Below are 15,679 nucleotides of genomic sequence, written 5' to 3' on the forward strand. Positions count from 1 at the left end.
TTAGCATGAGCAAGGATCTGGATTTGAGCCCCTCCAAACAAACAAAAATTAATTCTGCCATTTGAAGTATGTTTTATAAGGAGAGCTATAAATATTATTTTAAAACAAAAAATAACAGCACATATCCAATTCTCTTACATTATGAAATGTCATAAGAGTATATCCTGAACCCAAAATGTCAACAGCTGATTAAAAAAATCATGTTAAATAATATTTGACATGGGAAGAGAGACTTCAAGAGAGCTTCAAGAGAGTAAAGAAAACCTTTTATGTAAACACATTGCCAACTAGGAATGCTAACATTCTTTATTTTCTCTCCTTTTACCTGTAAATGTTGTTCCCATTTTTTCTCATGTTTCTAAAAATATGTAGGAAGGAAAGGGAGTTGTACATTTCCAAATTAACTTTTAAAAATCCACATCTGTAGAATTTTTGCGTGTTCTTTTTCTATAATTTGTTTTTAGACATTAATTGTCTTAAAGCCCTAATATAACCTACAACAAACATCAGAGTAAAGTATTAACAATATATATACCAAAATAAATAAATATAAGCATACACACATAAGCATAGAAGATAATATTTAAAGTGCCAAATAAAAATATATATTGTAACTATACAAGTGAATTAAAATGCTATTTTCAATGTATCAAGGAATTCTTCAATTTGCAACATTTTAGTTGTCCATATCTTTTATAAAATGAAATTATTTATAATTCAAAGGACGTACCTTGTACCACCAGGAAGAATGACTGCCCAGTATCTGTAAGAACTTCTTTGAATCCTCCTTTGTAGATGATCCAGATAGTCGAAAGATATTTATATGTGTGGATACTAATGATGAGTGATATCAGCACATTTAAAAAATGACTTCTGAAAACCCTCATTTACATATGATGAAACAGGGGTTTCCCTGGCAGGTCAACACCTCAATTTTTGTGGGGCTAAGACCCTTGTTCCTGTTTGTATAACACATTTTTGTGGTTATTCATGAGACATGAATAATTCTTTCAGGAGACCCAAGGGTTTTGCAAATGGACTATAAGAATTGCAACAACCAGGAAAGTATCATGATGTCCTAGCAGTAGTAGGTAGGAGATTTATCTTGAGATTTTCAACTTTGAAGACTTAAATCCATCGAAACTTGTGTGAATCACAGACTTGCACAGGAATCTTATTTCCCCTTCCCTCAGAGGCTCTCTGTAGGCTGGGAGGAAACACTAGATTGGGAGGCTGTAATCCAGGCTCAGCCACTGCTTAGCCGTGCAGAAACATGACTGGACCCAGGACTAAGAGTGGGAAGCCTCTGATTAACTTGGTTAAGACAGCCAAACAATGCAGAACCTTCTTTATATCCCCTCTAAGAGGCAGGTTGATGTAATCAGTATAACTAAGATCTTGAATGAATGAATTTTTCAGTTTTCCCCTAACACTTGAAAATCCATCAAGTACAAACTACTCAGACTCTTTTGGGTTTTCTCCTTGTGTACTTTAGAAGATTTAGACTGGTATCTAAACCACTAGATGCTTACTTGCTGGAACTGGCAGAAAGGTTGGTTTTCTTGAGGCTTAGAAGATATGAGTAAGTCAAGAAGTTAGTCTAATTGCTAATCTACATCCTCTTCAAAATAAAAAGATAGAAGTAAAGTTAATTTTTGAACAAAATTCATTTTTTATTTTCTTAACTAGTATATTTTATAACACACACATGCCATTTTTGAAAATTTAAGAGCTACAATTTAGTAATTCCACTCCTATGTATATCCAAGAGAATTAAAAATACGTATTTTCAAAAAGCATATACATGAATGTTCATAGCAGCATTTTTTCATAATAACCCCAAAGTGGAGACAGCTCAAATGTTCTTCAACTGATGAATGGATAAGCAAATAAGATATATCTAAACAACGGGATATTATTCAGTAATAAAAATTAACAAAGTACCTATGAATGCTACAATATGGATGCACTTTGAAAACATTATACAAAAACAAAAAGAAGCCAAACACAAAACATCACTTGTCATATGATTCTATTTATATGAAATATTCAGAATAAGCAAATCCATAAAGGCAGGAAGTATATTGGTAGTTGATAGAGTCTGGGTAGAGGAGGGAAATGGAGAGTGACTACTAATAAGCAAGGCACTTCTTTTTGGGTGGTGGAAATATCTTGGAATTAGTGAAGTAGGATGCACAGCTCTGCGGATGTTTTAAAGACCACTCAACTTTATGGATGGCCAATTATAGTTCAGTAACATTTTTATAGAAAAATGTCACATTCACACACACACCCACACACACATACACACATGAATGGAAAAGAAAATATGAACCACTCACAATCCCAACACACAGAAATAATCACTGATGACTTTTCAGTGCTTTTCCTCCTTCTTTTCTTTAGCATATTATTTATGTTGCTGAAATTATTTAGTAAAGTCTTACTTTGAAAAAAACTAATATGGCGATTATGTAACTATAAACTCTTTATAAACACTAATTTTTATAGATGCCTAAGAGTTTATTGACTGACAGATGAGAATGAGAGAAAAGAAGAAAGGGCAGATGGAATGCAGCATCCAAAGGACCCAGAGAAATTAATTACCTTGCCTGCTGCAGAGGCCACAGTCTGCCCATCTGGTCAGATTCTTTTGATGGAGGAGGTGTTGCTAAAAAGTAACTAATAGAAACTACTCTTATACTGGGTCATTCTTGGAGTTTTAAATATGTAACAGACACAAATGCAGATGCACTTGCACAGGTATGCTGAAACACATTATTAAAGCAGCCATACAATCAAAATCAAACTTTCACTAGGATATGAAGAAGCAAAATAGAAGAGAAGAAAGAGCACTGGATTTAGTCAGAAGGCCTGGGTTTCAGTCCTGGCTCCACAGGTAATAACTGTTACCTACAAAAAGGTACCAAAAAGAAAAAAAAGAATCTCTCTCTCTCCAAGCCTCAGTTTCTCCATCCATGAAATGGTGTTTCATCAATTCTAGTTACCGCACAGAATGATGTGAGGATCAACTAATATCTATATGAAAGAGACTTGAAAATTGTATAACACAAAATCAGGAGATACAATAAATAATGTGTGGGAGGCTGAGGTAATAGATTCACTTGAGCCCAAGTGTTCAAAACTAGCCTGGGCAACATAATGAGAGTCATCTAAAAAAAAAAGCAAATAAATTAATGATTGATTCAAAATAAAGCCTAAGAAATATTTTGCTTGAGTAAATACTATAATTTAGCCTTTAAAAAAAGAGAAATAGAGATTGAAAGACAATCTTATTTCTTTGGATCATGCCACCTTGAAGGTTCAGAGAATGACTTGGAACATTAGGTGATAAATTTTAAATGCTATTCTGGTTCATGAAGGATAAGACACAGAGGTAAGAAAACAGAAGGCAGAGATCAGTAAGTGGACTTTCCTTAAATGCCTTTCTTCCTTCCCTCCTTTCTTCATTCCTTCCTCTTTTTCTTCCCTCCTTTGTTTAACAAATAATTATTTTGAACCTACCACATATATGGCACTGGGAATACAAAAATGGATGAAATATATTTTCTGCCTTTGAGGAAATCAGTCTAACAGCAAATCCAGACTCACAAATGGTTAAAGCACAGTGCCCTACATGCAGCGACACAGGTATGCTGGGGTGTTACTTGATATGGAAGAGGAACCTCACTCCAAAGGCTTCCAGGAGGAAAAGACGATTTCACTGAATCTTAGTGATGAGCAGCCTTTAACTAGGTTTAGTGGGAAGGGTGGAAAAGGTATGTTGGGCAGAGGGGACAGCATGAGAAATGCAGGAAGTAAGAAATTTAATAGGGTGATTTTACAAAATCACCAAGAATTCACTCTTGTTGAAGGTGATGAGGCAGGAAGTAGCTGAAGTCAGTACCTACAGTGATGTTCTAGGAAGTCTGACAAGTTGGGTGATTCCAAAGTCAGAAAAACATTCAAGGAAGTAGTTGTCATGTCTGCCTTACAGCAGAGATGACTTATGGTTAATAGAGTCAAAATAAAAATGTCTAAATGGAAAGGATCTCAATTAAAATGTCAAATTACTAACTTACTTCATGCATAAGGCACTCTTAAAATAAATTAAAATGATAAATAACTTCATAGAAAAGTAGACTAAGAACATGAATAATCTGTTCAAAGGAGAAGGAATAAAAATGGATTGCAAATTGACAACATGTTAAAATGCACATACACTTTCACCCAGCAATTCTACATCTAGAATTGCCAAGTCAATATAATCATACAAGGAGATAGAAACAATGGAGAAGAAGTTTGATTGCATTGATGCTTATAATTATAAAAAAAAAATCAGTTTTCAAATTCTCCATCAGCTAAGGACTAGTAAAATAAATTATAGAAGGTTAGGGGTGGAGCAAGTGGCATGCCCAAGACCCTGGGCTTGATCACCAGCACTAAAAATGATTATGGCAATTCACATAATGTAATGCACTAAATTAGTTATTTAAAAGAATAAAGTAGATTTACATGTAAGAATGTGAAGAAACAGCAATGTATATTGTTAGTTAAAAAAAGCAAGAAACAGAACAGGCTCAGTGGCCCGCCGGCGTGGTAGACACATCACCCCAATTGGAGGAGGGGCAGAGCAGAGCCGCTGCCCGCGCCCACAAGGTAGGCAGACCTGCAACCGACCAGAACAGGCCCAGCGGCCCGCCGGCATGGTAGACACGTCACCCCAATTGGAGGAGGGGCAGAGCAGAGCTGCAGCCGGCGCCCAGAACAGGCCCAGCGGCCCGCTGGCGTGGTAGACACACCACCCCAATTGGAGGAAGGGAAGAGCTGCCGCCAGCGCCTGCAAGGTAGGCAGACTTTCAACCGACAGGGAGAACAGACCCAGTGGCCCGCCAGCGTGGCAGACACATCACCCCAACTGGAGGAGAGGCAGAGCCGCCGCCCGGGCCTGCAAGGTAGGCAGACCTGCGACCTACTGGGAGAACAGGCCCAGCGGCCAGCCAGCGTGGTAGACAGATCACCCCTATTGGAGGAGGGGCCCAGCCGTTGCCCGCAAGGTAGGCACACCACGCGACCTGGAGAAGGGGCCCAGCAGCCCGCCGGTGTGATAGACAGATCACCCCAATTGGAGGAGGAGCACAGCTGCTGCCCGCCCCTGCAAGGGAGACTTTGCAACTATACAAGAGCAATATAAATATATAGGGGGGAAATTCAATAACACAACAGTTTCACCAAGCAGAAAGAAACACGAGCAGTATGAAAAGACAAGGAAAGAAAGGACCACAAGCAATGCAGATCAACTCAAATTTAGAAGAGGTAATGGCTGCAGCAGATGGAATGTCAGATAAAGAATTCAGGATTTACATGCTTCAGATGATCTGGAGTCTCAAGGAAGATATTAGACAGCAAAATCAGACAATGAAAGATCACTTTGACAATGAATTACATAAACAAATCCAAGAAGCAAAAGATCAACTAAACAGGGAGAAAGAGGTTGTAAAAAACAAACAAACAGAAATCCTAGAAATGCAGGAAGCAATAAACCAACTTAAAAACTCAAATGAGAATACTACCAGCAGAGTAGAACACTTAGAAGATAGAACATCAGACAATAAAGACAAAGTATTTCAACTTGAAAATAACATAGACAGCTCAGCGAGACTCTTAAGAAACCATGAGCAGAACATCCAAGAAATATGGGATAACATAAAGAGACCAAACTTAAGAGTCATTGGGATACAGGAAGGTATAGAGGTCCAAACCAAAGGAATGAGCAATCTGTTCAACGAAATAATACGAGAAAACTTCCCAGACTTGAAGAATGAGACAGAATCCCAAATCCTAGAAGCCTACAGGACGCCGAATGTGCAAAATCATAAGAGACCCACACCTAGACACATTATAATGAAGATGCCCAACATACAGAATAAGGAGAGAATTTTAAAAGCTTCAAGAGAAAGGAAACAGATTACATTTAGGGGTAAACCAATCAGGATAACAGCTGATCTTTCAACACAGACTCTGAAAGCTAGAAGATCCTGGAACAACATATTTCAAACGCTGAAAGAAAATGGGTTCCAACCAAGAATTGTGTATCCAGCGAAATTAAGCTTTAGGATGGAAGATGAAATTAAAACCTTCCACGATAAACAAAAGCTAAAAGAATTTGCAGCTAGAAAACCATATCTTCAAAACATCCTCGGGAAAACATTACAGGAAGAGGAAATGGAAAATAACAATGAAAACCAACAGCGGGAGGTAGTACAGTAAAGGGAAAAAATAATCAAAGAGGAAAAACAAACCATGTTAAGTAACATAAATAAACAAATATGGCTGGAAGAACAATCCATATCTCAATAATAACCCTAAATGTTAATGGCTTAAACTCACCAATTAAGAGACACAGGCTAGTAGAATGGATCAAAAAAAAAAAAAAAAAGATCCAACAATATGCTGCCTACAGGAGACGCATTTGATAGGAAAAGACATACATAGACTGAAGGTGAAAGGTTGGGAAAAATCATATCACTCATATGGACTTCGGAAAAAAGCAGGAGTGTCCATACTCATATCAAATAAAATAGATTTCAAGCCAAAGTTAATCAAAAGGGATAAAGAGAGACACTACATACTGCTCAAGGGAACCATACACCAATAAGACATAACAATCATAAATATATATGCTCCAACAATGGTGCAGCTATGTTCATCAAACAAACTCTTCTCAAGTTCAAGAGTCTAATAGACCACCATACAATAATTATGGGAGACTTCAACACACCTCTCTCACCACTGGACAGATCTTCCAAACAAAAGTTGAATAAAGAAACTATAGAACTCAATAATACAATTAATAATCTAGACTTAATTGACATATATAGAATATACCACCCAACATCAAGCAGTTACACTTTTTTCTCAGCAGCACATGGATCCTTCTCAAAAATAGATCATATGTTATGTCACAGGGCAACTCTTAGACAGTATAAAGGAGTAGAGATAATACCATGCATCTTATCTGATCATAATGGAATGAAACTGGAAGTCAATAATAAAAGAAGGAAGGAAAAATCATGCATCACTTGGAGAATGAACAATAGGTTACTGAATGATCAATGGGTTATAGAAGACATCAAGAAGGAAATTAAAAAATTCTTAGAGATAAATGAAAACACAGACACAACATATCGGAATCTATGGGACACAATGAAAGCAGTGCTAAGAGGAAAATTCATTGCCTGGAGTTCATTCCTTAAAAAAAAGGAAAAACCAACAAATAAATGATCTCACACTTCATCTCAAAATCCTAGAAAAAGAAGAGCAAAACAACAGCAAAAGAAGTAGAAGGCAAGAAATAACTAAAATCAGAGCTGAAATTAATGAAATCGAAACAAAAGAAACAATTGAAAAAATTGACAAAACTAAAAGTTGGTTCTTTGAAAAAATAAATAAGATCAACAGACCCTTAGCCATGCTAACGAAGAGAAGAAGAGAGAGAACTCAAATTACTAGCATACAGGATGAAAAAGGCAATATCACAACAGACACTTCAGAAATACAGAAGATAATTAGAAATTATTTTGAATCCTTATACTCCAATAAAATAGAAGATAGTGAAGGCATCGATAAATTTCTTAAGTCATATGATCTACCCAGATTGAGTCAGGAGGATATAGACAACCTAAACAGACCAATATCAATTGAGGAAATAGAAGAAACCATCAAAAGACTACCAACTAAGAAAAGCCCAGGACCGGATGGGTATACAGCAGAGTTTTACAAAACCTTTAAAGAAAAACTACTACCAATACTTTTCAAGCTATTCCAGGAAATAGAAAAAGAGGGAGAACTTCCAAATTCATTCTACGAGGCCAACATCACCCTGATTCCTAAACCAGACAAAGACACTTCAAAGAAAGAAAACTACAGACCAATATCTCTAATGAATCTAGATGCAAAAATCCTCAATAAAATTCTGGCGAATCGGATACAAAAACATATCAAAAAAATTGTGCACCACAATCAAGTAGGATTCATCCCTGGGATGCAAGGCTGGTTCAATATACAGAAATCAATAAATGTTATTCACCACATCAATAGACTTAAAGATAAGAACCATATGATCATCTCGATAGATGCAGAAAAAACATTCAACAAAGTACAGCATCCCTTTATGTTCAAACCTCTAGAAAAACTAGGGATAACAGGAACATACCTCAATATTGTAAAAGCTATCTATGCTAAGCCTCAGGCTAGCATCATTCTGAATGGAGAAAAATTGAAGGCATTCCCTCTAAAATCTGGAACAAGACAGGGATGCCCTCTCTCACCACTTCTGTTCAACATAGTTCTCGAAACAGTGGCCAGAGCAATTGGATGAAAGAAATTAAAGGCATAAAAATAGGAAAAGAAGAAATTAAATTATCACTATTTGCAGATGACATGATTCTATACCTAGCAGACCCAAAAGGGTCTACAAAGAAACTACTAGAGCTAATAAACGAATTCAGCAAAGTGGCAGGATATAAAATCAACATGCATAAATCAAAGGCATTCCTGTATATCAGCGACAAATCCTCTGAAATGGAAATGAGGACAACCACTCCATTCACAATATCCTCAAAAAAAAAAAATACTTGGGAATCAACCTAACAAAAGAGGTGAAAGTCTTATACAATGAAAACTACAGAACCCTAAAGAGAGAAATTGAAGAAGATCTTAGAAGATGGAAAAATATACCCTGTTCATGGATAGGCAGAACTAACATCATCAAAATGGCGATATTACCAAAAGTTCTCTATAGGTTTAATGCAATGCCAATCAAAATCCCAATGGCTTTTCTTGTAGAAATAGATAAAGCAATCATGAAATTCATATGGAAAAATAAAAGACCCAGAATAGCAAAAACAACTCTAAGCAGGAAGTGTGAATCAGGCGCTATAGTGATACCAGACTTCAAACTATACTACAGAGCAATAGTAACAAAACAGCATGGTACTGGTACCAAAACAGGCGGTGGACCAATGGTACAGAATAGAGGACAGAGAAACCAATCCACAATATTACAACTATCTTATATTTGATAAAGGGGCTAAAAGCATGCAATGGAGGAAGGATAGCATCTTCAACAAATGGTGCTGGGAAAACTGGAAATCCATATGCAACAAAATGAAACTGAATCCCTTTCTCTCGCCATGCACAAAAGTTAACTCAAAATGGATCAAGGAGCTTGATATCAAATCAGAGACATGGCATCTGATAGAAGAAAAAGTTGGCTACGATCTACATACTGTGGGGTCGGGCTCCAAATTCCTCAATAGGACGCCCATAGCCCAAGAGTTAATAACAAGAATAAACAAATGGGACTTACTTAAACTAAAAAGTTTTTTCTCAGCAAGAGAAACTATAAGAGAGGTAAATAGGGAGCCTACATCCTGGGAACAAATCTTTATCCCTCATACTTCATATAGAGCCCTAATATCCAGAGTATACAAAGAACTAAAAAAATTAAACAATAATAAAACAAATAACCCAATCAACAAATGGGCCAAGGACCTGAACAGACACTTCTCAGAGGAGGACATACAATCAATCAACAAGTACATGAAAAAATGCTCACCATCTCTAGCAGTCAGAGAAATGCAAATCAAAACCACCCTAAGATACCATCTCACTCCAGTAAGATTGGCAGCCATTAGGAAGTCAAACAACAACAAGTGCTGGTGAGGATGTGGGGAAAAGGGTACACTTGTACATTGCTGGTGGGACTGCAAATTGGTGTGGCCAATTTGGAAAGCAGTATGGAGATTTCTTGGAAAGCTGGGAATGGAACCACCATTTGACCCAGCTATTCCCCTTCTTGGTCTATTCCCTAAAGACCTAAAAAGAGCATACTACAGGGACACTGCTATATCGATGTTCATAGCAGCACAATTCACAATAACAAGACTGTGGAACCAACCTAGATGCCCTTCAATAGATGGATAAAAAAAATGTGGCATTTATACACAATGGAGTATTACTCTGCATTAAAAAATGACAAAATCATAGAATTTGCAGGGAAATGGATGGCATTAGAGCAGATTATGCTAAGTGAAGCTAGCCAATCCCTAAAAAACAAATGCCAAATGTCTTCTTTGATATAAGGAGAGTAACTAAGAACAGAGTAGGGACGAAGAGCATGAGAAGAAGATTAACATTAAACAGGGATGAGAGGTGGGAGGGAAAGGGAGAGAGAAGGGAAATTGCATGGAAATGGAAGGAGACCCTCAGGGTTTTACAAAATTACATACAAGAGGAAGTGAGGGGAAAGGGAAAAAAAACAAGGGGGAGAAATGAATTACAGTAGATGGGGTAGAGAGAGAAGAGGGGAGGGGAGGGGAGGGGAGGGGAGGGGAGGGGGGATAGTAGAGGATAGGAAAGGCAGCAGAATACAACAGACACTAGTATGGCAATAGGTAAATCAATGGATGTGTAACCGATGTGATTCTGCAATCTGTATATGGGGTAAAAATGGAAGTTCATAACCCACTTGAATCAAAGTGTGAAATATGATATATCAAGAACTATGTAATGTTTTGAACAACCAACAATGAAAATTAAAACAAAAACAAAAACAAAAACAAAACAAAATAAGCCATGAAAAGAGAAAAGCAGATATAAAGAATAAATATGGTAGCTAGAAAATATATTTAAAGTGACAGAAATAAACAAAAATATATCAATGATCATGATAAATGTAAATGGATTAAATTTGCTTAAATTATTAATGAGATAAAAACAAAAAATCCATCTTCAGGAGTTTAAAAGAATCTCATCTGGAACACAATGACATAAATATTTAAAATAAAAGTGGAAAAAATATATAAAAGAATTTTGAATTCAGGGACTATTTCAAATCAAAAAACATAAAAACCCTCCTACTTGGATAAAAGGAGGGTGATACATATACATACAGAGAGACTTTTAAATGAATAGCTGAGTTCAAGTTAAAGGAAGGGGAATCCTCAAAGACCAAAAGTGAGGCAGCACTGAAAAACCAATGACATGAACAGCGTGATCTGACACTGTCTGCCCATGTAAGGTGAGGAGGAGAAGATAGGAAACCAATCAAGACCAAGTCAAGGAGAGTCATGTTGTCATGATGATTTTAGGGTGTATTCTGTGAATTATCTGGTGTCAGTAAAGCTTTTAAAAGTGCAAAAAAAAAAAGCAAGAAGCAAATCATATAACAACATACGTGCTTCAAAAAAGGTATATACTGGGCTGTGATTGTGGCTAAAGCACTTGCCTAGCATGCGTGAGGCATGGTGTTCGATCCTCAGCATCATATAAAAATAAAATGAAGATATTGTGTCCACCTAAAACTAAAGTAAATAAATAAATATTTAAAAAGAGGCATATATTGATATGCTCACATGTATATTTAGACACTCTAGAAGAAAATACAAGCTGTTAATAATGATTTATCTCTGGTAGAATACAGACTTTGTAATATCATATGTATTTTGACATTTTGGGGGATTTTAGACATATTAAAATATATATTTCAGTAGTTATTTGTGAGTATAGTAGATATTACAAGACTGTTGGACCCACAAAGTGAGAATAATTTGCTGAGTATTGCTAATTCCAAAGTGAATGATATCAAACTACTACATTTTGTCCCCCACCCTTACTTAACAAGAATTAGTTCCTTTCCACAAGACCTAAGTGTAAAAAGAAAGATATTTTTAAAAACATCTTAAAAATAGTTTTTAAGTATAGTTTAACTTATCTAGGTTCCTAATCATGTGTTTTTTTCTGAGACTGGAGTGAATATATTTTTTGCATTAACGAGTCTCCAGCTGAATTTTACCTAAGAAGACATTTATTGATTAGTAAGGATTTAGGTTATAAACAAACTGTTTTCTAACTACAATAAAAAAGTGAAAAATAGAGATGCTCAATAAAATTTATGAGAGAATAAATGAAATCATCTGAGGTCTCCCACTTCACAGAGAAGGGTGGTGATAAGAATGATGATGAATATGGGGACAGAGTCATGAGAATGTCATTGTAAGAGACATCTAAGCTGGGAGGGAGAGCTGGGATGGAGAAAGCCTTTGTCACCCAGCAATGGTTCCTGGGTAACAGTCCTTGAACAAGTGCCTCAGATTTATCCTGGGAGCTCTGACCCTCAGAGGAGGGGAGTGGGTTACAATGATGGTTTTCCATAAGGAGATCCAGCTCCTAAACCCTGGAACCTCTGACTGTGTCACCTTACATAGTGCAGGTGTGATTAAGCTAAAGACTTGGAGATGGAGAGATTTTCCTAGATTACCCAGGGGGCCCAATGTAATCACCAGGATCCTTAAAAGTAGACAAGAAAAGAAGAAGAGGAGGTCAGAGTGAGGTGATACAAGAAAGAAGCAACCAGCCTTTGCTGGCTTTGAAGATGGAGGAAAGGGTCACAAGCCAAGGAATGTGGGCAACCTAGAAGCTGGAAAAGAACAGAAAAAGGAATTCTCTCCTTGAGCCTCCAGAAAGAAATGCAGCCCACTGACAGCTTGATTTTAGCCCAGTGAAAACTGGGACTCCTAATATCCAGAAGGGTAAATTAGCACATTTGTGTTGGTTTAAACCCCTAAATTTGTGCTGATGTCTTATAGCAGGAGAAATGGATATGCCATCAACAATATCTAGAGCTTCATCCTGAGTGATTCTGATTTGGCTTTTTTGTTGTTGTTTTGTTTAGTTGTCCAAGTTTGGAGAGCCCTGCTTAGAATATGGCTTTAAATACATTCAAGAGTGGATTTAAAGTGTTTACTTCATCTCATTTTTCTGAAGTGTGTTGTGCAAATACTGCCCCTGTGTGGGAGACCAACTCTCCTGCTGGGTGATGTAGCTTCACGCACCCATGCTGCTAGACTGCCCTGCTCTTCTAGGGTTCGAGTGACTGTCTCTTCCTGCCTGGGCGTGGCTTCCTACAGCCCCATGGGTGGATCAAAGATCACCCGTTCCTTTGTAATATTACCCCTTGCCCTGTTTAAGATAGAATCTTCCATGGAAGTGCCTTGTGTGTGTCCCCTTCTCTTACTGTGCCCTTGGGTGTGGCCTACCCAGGTGTCAGTCAACCTGCTGACAGTGGACATCATGAAGATAGACTCAGTCCCCTGAAACCTGACGCCTTGCCTCATTTGAATAGCTTCTCCTCAATAAATGCTCTCTCGCTCTTTCTACGGACCCTTAAGGTCAGAGGAGCCGCCACAGCGACCCCAAAGAAAAAGGTATTTGTGTCTCTTGTGTGGTCATTTTGTGCAGCCCAGTCAGCCCAGTTTACCTGGAGTGACCCCTGAGCCTTTTAGTTGCGAACAGAAACCCGGCACCCCTGGAGAAAGGGAATGTAAGTATGACAAAGTGACCAGGAGTTCCAGAAATCAAGTCTTAATCATAATCATTTCAAGTGAATTTGGTTTCATCACTTTGCAAAATTCTCTGTATGTTTACCTTCTACTTCGGGAATAGTTGATTCTAAACCTACCTCTCTGGTAAAGAGGTTCTCTTACAAATTTTTCTTTATAGTTAAAAAGTCCTCCTTATTTCCAAATTCAGTGCATCCAGCTAGTATTGTGAGCATTACCCATGAGGGAGGTGCATCCAACTGTTTCCCTCCAGGTACCTCCCAGGGGCAAGTCAGCTACACAGGGACTGACACCAGGGTGACAGCTGGCGCTTGGTTCTGTGCTCATACATAACATCAAATTATGCTCACTTGGGAACAAACACATAGCATAATTACAGTGGTTAAAACTGCTGCTTAGCTTAGAAACAAGTATTCCCATTTTGTAATCAAAACCTTGGAGTCTTATGATGTTTTGTGATGATAATAACTACAGCCTCTTTGTTTCCAACTACAATTTTTGCCTGAATAAAATAAAACAAAATACAAAACCAAACAAAAAACCCTCTGAGGTAGAACTTTTCAACATAACTGCACATTAAACTGACTTTTAAAGCCAATTGTTCATGCCCAGCTCCTGTCCTCAGACACTCTAATTTAATTGATCATCAGTATTTTTTAAGACCCTCACCTCCTCAGATGATCCTAACGGGAGAATCACTGTTCTAAAGGACTGGCATCCCGGGGTGGCCAGTCCATCTCCTACAATCTTTGAAGTGTGACACCCCTCAGAATTCCTGCCACTGGTGGTTGCTAGGTTGTCCCATTATTGTAGGAGCCAGTGGCAGAAAATTTGGTCTCAACAATACGGTTCCTTTTACAAATCAGAAAGCTGATAAGACATTTTACTCTCCTGAGTAAGGCTGGCCCAGGAGTCTTGTACTTATTTCCAAAAGCTCAGAAAAGGTACACTTACTGCAGGATGATTGCCGATTACTCTGAGGAAAGATGTATAATAAAGACAGCCCAGGATCTAAATTTGCATGATACCGGAAACAGATGTTAGCAGATGCATTAATGAGGGTCCTATCTGTTGCTCTCTTGGGAAGGATAATCACCTGTTAGCTTAAGCAGGACACACTTTGAGAACTGTTGTTTTGGAGGAGGTATTTGTAAGTGCAAACTTATAGATGCAGATCTCAACAGATTCTGCAAAGCCGTTTATTTATTAATTTGTGGACTCAATCACTCAGGCACTGAAGGGGCTCATTTTCTGGGTAGAAAAGTGGCCATTGGATATAGATGGGTTTGAGTTTTATAGGGTACAATGAGGGTGGTTTAATGACTGGAAACGGTGGACGTGCCTATCAGACAGTCAGGGAACTAGTTGTGCAGGTTAAAATTTTAACTCAGAAAGGCAGTTGGGAAAAGTTTGAAACTCATTGTTACTAAGAGGAGATAGGAGCTCAGATCCTGCCCATTGCTTTTCTTCTTCTGAGATTCATTGTTTCCCAGAGTTTCACTATTGAGTGTGTGGTTCAGGACTGATTAGTAATGGGGGAAGGTCAAAATTGTTAGGGCCCAGCATTCAGTATCTGCCTCCTTCCTTTAGGGCCCATTGTTCCTGGAAAAGGCTTTATTGGGAGAGGTTTCATGTTTGGCTAGTTTCCCTCCCTCCTCCAGAGCTACACTGTCTTTCCATTTTTCCCAGGGACTGTCTTGTAGGAATATGATTTTCCATAACCCTTCAGTATTGACCATGCAACACAAAGTGGTTGGGATCTTTCAGTTCTGTTTTTTTCACTTTGATAGGTCGTGATGACACCAAAACAAAGAACACTAGAATCTCAACACTGCCATCTGTCCCACCCTTGACAATTTTCAATGTACTGCATCAGTAAAGGTGATAAATACAGAGGAAAATGGCTGGCCTAGGGATATCCTACCCGCTTCCAGATTGGGAGGAAAGCAATATGTAATGGGCCAAGCCAAAGCTCCCTACTGAGGCTTATGGAGGACCTAGGCTTAGCTGGAACCATAGTCGTAAACAGAAAAGCCAAGGACTAAAAGTGTGGTTTTCTAACTAGTATCATCAGCCTCACCTAGAAGCTTGCTAGAAATACTACTGAATGTACCTTAAATTTTTTTATTGTGATTATATATATATATATATATATATATATATATATATATATATATATATCATAAAATTTATCATTTTTAAATGTACAGTTCAATGGCATTAAGTACATTCACAGTTGTGCCACCTCACTTCATCTCCAGAACTTGTTTATTTAC

This window comes from Spermophilus citellus, assembly GCF_964194105.1.
Source record: "Spermophilus citellus genome assembly, chromosome: 8".
Classification (NCBI taxonomy): Eukaryota; Metazoa; Chordata; class Mammalia; order Rodentia; family Sciuridae; genus Spermophilus; species Spermophilus citellus.